Below are 7463 nucleotides of genomic sequence, written 5' to 3'. Positions count from 1 at the left end.
CCATTCATAATGATAAATTTTTCTTCTAATTTTTTTCTTTTATTGAAAATAGATTTTTCATATAATATATCCTGATTATAGTTTCCTCTCCTTCTACACCTCCAAGTTGTTCCCCAAATCCCCTCCCATCCTCCTGTGTGGATCATCTCTTTCCATCTCAGAATAATACAAATTGGCTTCCCAAGGAGAGTAATGAGTATAATATATAACAAGGTAAAACAAAAGCTAGCACAGCATGACATGACAACACAGAAAGAGAAGAGCCCATGAAAAAGCCCAAGACACAGATGGAGAATGGAGAACCATTGGTTCACACACTCAGGAGTCCTGTGAAAAACAAAACCAGAAGCCATAATATATACTCAAAGGTCATGCAGGTAGGAGAGAGAGAGAGAGAGAGAGAGAGAGAGAGAGAGAGAGAGAGAGAGAGAGAGAGAGAGAGAGAGAGAGACAGAGAGGAGAGAGAGAGGAGAGAGAGAGGAGAGAGAGAGAGAGAGAGAGAGAGAGAGAGAGAGAGAGAGAGAGAGAGAGAGAGAATATGGAACACTGCACGAATTTAAACGTCATTCTTTCTTTCTCGGGCCATGCTAATCTCTGTATCATTTCAATTTTATTATATGTGCTGGGGAAGTAAGCACTTCACTGCCTATTTTGAATCTCCAAGAAAGTGTCTCTGTAGTTCAGTCTTATGTTGTTATAAACCTTTGAATATTCTACATATTTGAAGAAATCCTTCTTTAAGTTTTACTAGTATGGGGTTGAAACTGTTCTGCTGGAAGGATCTACAGAAAAGGCAATTATATTGCCAGGCTCCTAAGCATATTAAAGATTCTACTTAAGAGAGGCCCATGGCTACTTTGATTTTACAAATTTCACTAGGTAATAATTTCCCTGCCATCAGTGTTAATGAAAATTCAGGAAATGTCAGACTTCAGAGAATATAAAATCTTACAGAAGAACATTTTATAAAAGTCCAGGAAACATCCCAAGTGACACATCAGCCTTTCTTTATACACATGGCAGGGAGTGCCGGAAAGCAAGGAATGAGAGAAAAACTGGATTTGAATTTTTCTAGAGGTGTATTTTAATCCTCCAATGCTCCAGACATGGGCCAATTTAATTAATTAACCAATGCTTTTCACATGTTCTGTAAGAATGCCATGCGTGCTAGACCTCATACACGATGCCATAATGGGAAAGGAGACTGGAAAGTGTAGACAGGAAGCAAAGGTGAAACTTGCCAACTTCTTCATCCACAGTGCTGTGGGTGTCCATCCAAGAGCTTGCCACAGCCCTATTCCAGAAGGTGCTGAGCACTCTTTAGGGAACTGAAGTCTCGGTGTATGATTCAATAAGACTAACATCTATGAAGGTGGTTGGAATGGTAAGTTAAAATATTACCTTCAGAACTGAGAAAAGGAGATACCTGGACGATATACATCGAATCCCCATCTTTAAGAAATACAAGTCTCTCTTAGCTACTGAGAGAACTTTTCTTTTTTCTGCTCATCAGTTTTGATAATTTTTTGGGATCATATTGGACAAAACACATATTTTTCATGATATTTCTGTGTCACCAGAACCATAGTGTGCCTTCAAAGAGATAATGCAAATTCTGGATAGCACATGGGTTGAAGGAGTTAAAAGGAAAAGGTCTTTGCATGGTTCATCTGCTGGAAGTCTGTACAATCATTCCTGTCATTGCTAGATCTCATAACATGGCAAGAAATTTATATTCCATGACCTGTGGCTCTGAACAATGAGCTGGGTGGATACCACTTTCTCTTCCAGTTTTCAAATTATCTTCAAAAATCCAGGCTCCAAATAAATAGACTGTGAATCACAGCCATGGAAGGCTCCTCTCTGGGGGCACCCTGCCTTTCTTCACTAAGAAGTCATGGTTGTGTCAACTAAATATAAAAATAGATCTTTTTAAAGTTCATTTCCTGCATATTTTTATGATCCAAACTAGTTTTTGCTGCCTTTTCTGTCATCATAAAACCCGTCATTGCCCCAGTATGTACATTAAAATGTATAGTGGGATTAAACATGTAAATATATAGTCTGCAAGCAAATAAGGAGTGCAATACCCCAAGTGTGGGTTTTAAAAGTTGTTTTAAAATATACATTTCTGGGATAAGCTTAAATGTAAAGAGCTCCCTGACTGTGGGTTCAAATAGGGAAAAAAATTGAAGGGTTGGGCAAAATGTATTAAGGCAGATGGTTTGAAAAAAAAGTTAAATCACAGCTAAAAAGCATCCAAGGAAGGTAGTTCTTGAATGTCTACCCTCAAGTCCAAGAGAGGAGATCTCTAGGGGTCTTCTGGAGAGAAGAAATGTGATTACAGCATTTTCCTGGCCCAAAAGCCTGGCCAAGAGGAAGTGAAGAGAACCCAGCCACAGGCCAAATCTCAGGCTCCAGTTCTGGCAATCCAGATGGCTTGCCAGAACATCCTACACACCGGACAAGGGTGCCGAAGCCAGGACTACCCACCTTCTCAGGCTTCGAAGACAGGAACCTCAAGGGGTACTTGATTTATGTGGAACAACTCGTTTGCCCAGATGCATTTAAAATGAAAACCTTTTCCCATGCTCTCACCTGGGATTGAGGATCATGGAAAACGAGAGTGGAAGAAGCAGATTAAATTGCTCCTTAACAAGTACATCAGGACAACTGGAAATGAGCCTCAGCTCCAGATGACAATGATAGCCAACAGCTATTGAGCACTTACTGTTTGCCCCATGGTGTAGTTTTCCATATAAAATCACTTTTAGAGCCTTACAATTCTTATAATGCAAACACCATTACTTTACTGGGTTTTATAGGTAAGGAAGCCTGATTTTTAGGTAGTTAACTAAATAATTAACATGCTGTAAATATGAAAGAAAGAGGTGGTAAATGAGAGACACAGAACTTAAACCTAGCCGGGTGGTGGTGGCGGCGCATGTCTTTAATTCCAGCATGCAGGAGACAGAGGCAGGCAGATCTCTGTGAGTTCGAGGCCAGCCAGGTCTCCAAAGTGAGTTCCAGGAAAGGCACAAAGCTACACAGAGAAATCCTGTCTCGAAAACAAAACAAACAAACAAACAAAAAAACCTTAAACCTAGTTTGCCCCTATTTACAACTAAGTTTTTTTTCCCACATTGATATGTTTCTTTACTTTATTTTACTATTTTATTATTGTTGTTTATGCTGTTGTTATTGATACAGGGTTTCACAAATGCCCGGCTGACTACAAGTTTATTTTGTAGCTGAGGATGACCAGAAACATCCAGCTTTGTCTGCTGCACTTACTTCCAGAATTCTGGAATTATAGTCATTTCCCACCATGCTTAGTTTATACTTGACTGGGGATTGATAACCAACAACTCTATCAACTGAGCAGACTAAATTCTTAACAAATTAGGGGGTTGAATGGATCAGCTACTATATTCAGGTAATTGTGAAGGAATAGATGCACTTAATATACATATAGTTTGTATGTGTCTGTCTTTATTCATTAATACCATGAGCAAAAGATGCCAAAGACAATAACTTGGCTGTAGCACAGTGAGAGTAGAGGGATGCAAGGGACATTTACACATTTATTCAGACTCTAAAAATTGGAATTTCCATGAAATTCCCACTTCCTTATCAACTGTTACTGATCTCATGAAGAATTAAAAGTAAGGATTTAAAATTGAGTGATTCTAATATATATTTGTTGTGATACTGCTGTGTACATTCACATTCTCTTTTAATACACTTCTCAATTCAGTGGTTAGCATAAAATATACATTCAACAAATATATTTAAAATAATGAGGTAGGTAGTATTTCTCCCATTTACAGATGTGACAACCAACTCTTAGAGAAAACTTCCCAAAGACCGCAAGACCTCATATAGGAATCAAATTTAGTTTTTCTAACATCAAAACCCATACATTTGGTAAAATATCAAAAGCCACAAATTACAAAATCATGTTGTTATAGAAATAAATAAAGTGAGTTGAAAGGGAATTACTCTTAGGGCAGGTCTTAAATAATGAGTAAAACCTATCACAGAACAAGAATTGATTGTATGTGGGAATGTGGAAGCTTATAGAGGAAAATTTGCTGGTCAGTGCCTCCAAATTCGTTGATATTGAGGTGTGCATATCTTTTACAGCAGTGTTTAAGGGAGAGGCAAGTCTCAGCTGGAGACTAAGCTCCTGTGTTCTCTGTCTATGCTTGCTCTATATGTTAACTTTTGCTCATTCTGCACACATTTACCAAATAGGAAGATTACTTCTGTATTAAGCAGTGTACAACATATAGATTGTAGGATTCACATGCCACACATTCAAGTATCCATAAGACCTTGGTCATACATACATCCTTCCACACAAAGGGAATTAACTAAGCCAACTTAATCAAATTCAAGCACCAAGTTTCTCCAAGAGAATGGACATGCCTTGGAGTAAACTTTTCTGTTCCTCTGTTCTTTGACCTTAACAGCAGGTTTCAGTCACAGATTTAGAAACTGACTATGAACAGTAGAATAGAAAGTTAAAGATAGTAACTCAGAGAATTTCAGAAAAATGACTGCCGTTCTCCACACATTATGTTCCTTCCCTAGGCATTTTCCTACCCCAAGACACTAAGGGACTCCAAAACTGTGCTTAGAAACTCAAGAGCTTAGTCGAGGTTTGGGGATTCTCACAGTGCTCGGAAGAGAAGACGATGTGCAGCTATCTCAAATGAAAATCAGCCTGTGCATCCAAATAGAGCAAGAGGCCATGAAAGTGAAACCCAGATGTGTCCCAGGCTTGGCTGCAGTACTTGTGGCCAGAGGCATGTTCTTCAAAGCTTGGTTCAGCATATGCAAGGTTATGCATGTGCAAATATGCATGCGATATCTTCAAGGAGTTCTTCATAGCCCCATGGCCTCATTCTTCTTGGACTTTGGAGCCTTCCTCCTGTGGTATCTATGCAGAAAGCTTCACTGAATCCCTGATTTTATAAATTAACTTTTTAAACAGCAGCTACAGTGTCCTGACTGTTTCTTACAATATAAGCAGACATGTGAAAAAAACAAACCAAACAAAGAAGAAAAATAAAACTGCATTCCATTAAAGCACTTACACTTTGGTAAACTGTGATCCCCACAAATGCTGTATCACAGAGTTCAGGAACAAGCTAAGATTAAGACAGATCTGGATGGAAGGGATTTTGTGTGTGTGTGTGTGTGTGTGTGTGTGTGTGTGTGTGTGTGTGTGTGTGTGTGTTTCATTTGTGAAGGTAAAATAAGGAAACTCGATCCTCTTAAGGAAGATATCCTTAGACAGCATTGAGTGGTTTTCTAGATACTGTCCAAAATTCAACAAAAGTTTGCAGACATTAGCAGATTAAATCCCATTTTATATAACAATGCAAAAGTTATAAAATAATTACCATAGATCAGTTGGGCATGGTAGCATACATCTTTATTTTAGGACACAACAGGCAAGGAGAGGTAGGATCTCTCTGAGTTCAAGGCCAGCCTGGAGCTCTAGGCCAGCAGGTGCACACAGTGAGACACTGTCTCAAAAACAAAAGGAAACAAAGGAATAATCATGAAAATTTTAAAGAAGAACAAAGTTTAGAAGATATACTATAAAATATATAATCATATACAAATCACATAAAATATTACAAAACCACTAAAACATCATAAAATATAATCTAGAAAAAAGGATTGATAAGCTGAAGTATTAAAATTTGAGAAATTTTTGTTGATTTGAGACCTACCATGAAAAGAGTGGAAAAGGAAGCCATGGGTTTGAAAGAACATTGTAAATATATTACTTAGTGAAAGATATGTGCCCAGAATATATACAGAGTTCCTGTGAATGAAGAAGAAAAGGTAACAGATTTTATTTGAGTGGTCAAACTTCAAGCTGAAACTTAGAAAAAGATGATTTCCAAAAGATACTGAATATACTTTAAAGTTTCTTAAACTTGGGGTTGGGGATTTAGCTCAGTGGTAAAGTGCTTGCCTAGCAAGCGCAAGGCCCTGGGTTTGGTCCTCAGCTCTAAAAAAAAAAAAAAAGTTTCTCAAACTTGCTAGTAATCAGGAACTGATATTAAAACCACAAAGAAGCAAGAATTAGGGACCACCAGAACCTGATCACAGAACCTGAATGTACATTTTGAGGAGTATAACATTTTTAAATTTATTCTTCTCTCATATAATACATCTGGATCACATTCTCCCCTCCCTCCATCACCCCCCCCACACACACACACATCTCCCCTCTATCCCAGATTTACTCATTCTGTGTTTCACTTCAGAAAAGAGCAGGCCTTCCAGAGATATCAACAAACATGGCATAACAAAATGCATTAAGACTAGGCACAAACTCTCACGTGAAGGCTGGACAAGGTAACCCAATAGGAGGAAAAGTGTCCCAAGAGCTGACAGAAAAAAAAAGAGTCAGAGACACCCCCCTCCCCCCACACACCCACACTCCCACTGTTAGAAGTCACACAAGAACACCAAGCTAACAAAAATAACATACATGCAGAGAACCCAGTGCAGACCCGTACAGGCTCCATGATTGAGGCTCTGAGCCTTGCTTAGTTCATTCTGTGGGCTCTGTTTTCCATGGTGTCCTCAACACCTCTGGCTCCTACAGTCCTTCCTCCACATCTTCTGTGAGGTTCACCCGAACTCAGCTTAGTGTTTAACTGTGGGTCTGACTCTGCTCCCACCAGCTGCTAGGTGAAGCTTCTCTGATGATGATTGGTCTAGGTTCCAATCTATGAGTATAGCAGATTATTATTAAGATATTCTATTTCATTGACTTGTTTGCTTGTTTGTTTGTTTGTTTAGCTATTCATGTTTGGTTTTATCTTAGGTCTTTGGGCTATCCAGTCTCTGGATCCTGGCCATCCAGGTAGTGTCAGGCATGGGCTTCCTCTCCTGGCATGGGCCTCAAGTTGGACCATTTATTGGTTGGCCACTACCACAAATTCTGCACCACCATTATCCCAGCACATCTTGCAGGCAGGGCAAATTGTAGCCCAAAGGTTCTGTGGCTGTGTTGGTGTCCCATTCCTATGACTAGAAACCTTGCCTGGTAACAGAAGATGGCCAGTTCAGGCTCAGGATTCCCCATTATTAGGAATCTTCACTGGGGTCACCTTCATATAGGTTTCAGAGAGTTTCTACTGCAATAGGTTTCCACATCACCCTCCCCCGCAATGCCCACAGGTTCCATCCATCTTTCCCACACTATCACCCTCCATGTCTCACCCATGCCTGATTCCTCCTGTTCCCATCCCCAGTCCACTCACAAATCTATTCTATTTCCCCTTCCCAGGGAGATCCATGCTTCCCACCCCCTGGACCCCTTCTGTTACTTAGCCTTCCTGAGTCTGGATGTTAGCATGATTTTCCTTTACTTAACAGTTAATATCCACTTATAAATGAATACATACCATGTTTGTTTTTTTGTGTCTGAG

The 7463-nt window shown here is 39.4% G+C and overlaps 1 non-coding gene across 1 annotated transcript; it reads right to left on the bottom strand.

Annotated features, from left to right (window-relative positions):
* Nucleotides 1-532: 532 nt before the first annotated feature.
* On the bottom strand, nt 533-638 carry LOC114699406. The gene has a single exon (XR_003735523.1). It is a non-coding gene; the product is annotated as a U6 spliceosomal RNA (small nuclear RNA).
* Nucleotides 639-7463: the final 6825 nt, after the last annotated feature.

The sequence above is a fragment of the Peromyscus leucopus genome, chromosome 14, assembly GCF_004664715.2.
Source record: "Peromyscus leucopus breed LL Stock chromosome 14, UCI_PerLeu_2.1, whole genome shotgun sequence".
Lineage (NCBI taxonomy): Eukaryota > Metazoa > Chordata > Mammalia > Rodentia > Cricetidae > Peromyscus > Peromyscus leucopus.
The sequence above is the reverse complement of the archived record's forward strand: the minus strand, read 5'-3'. Positions and strand labels throughout refer to the sequence as shown.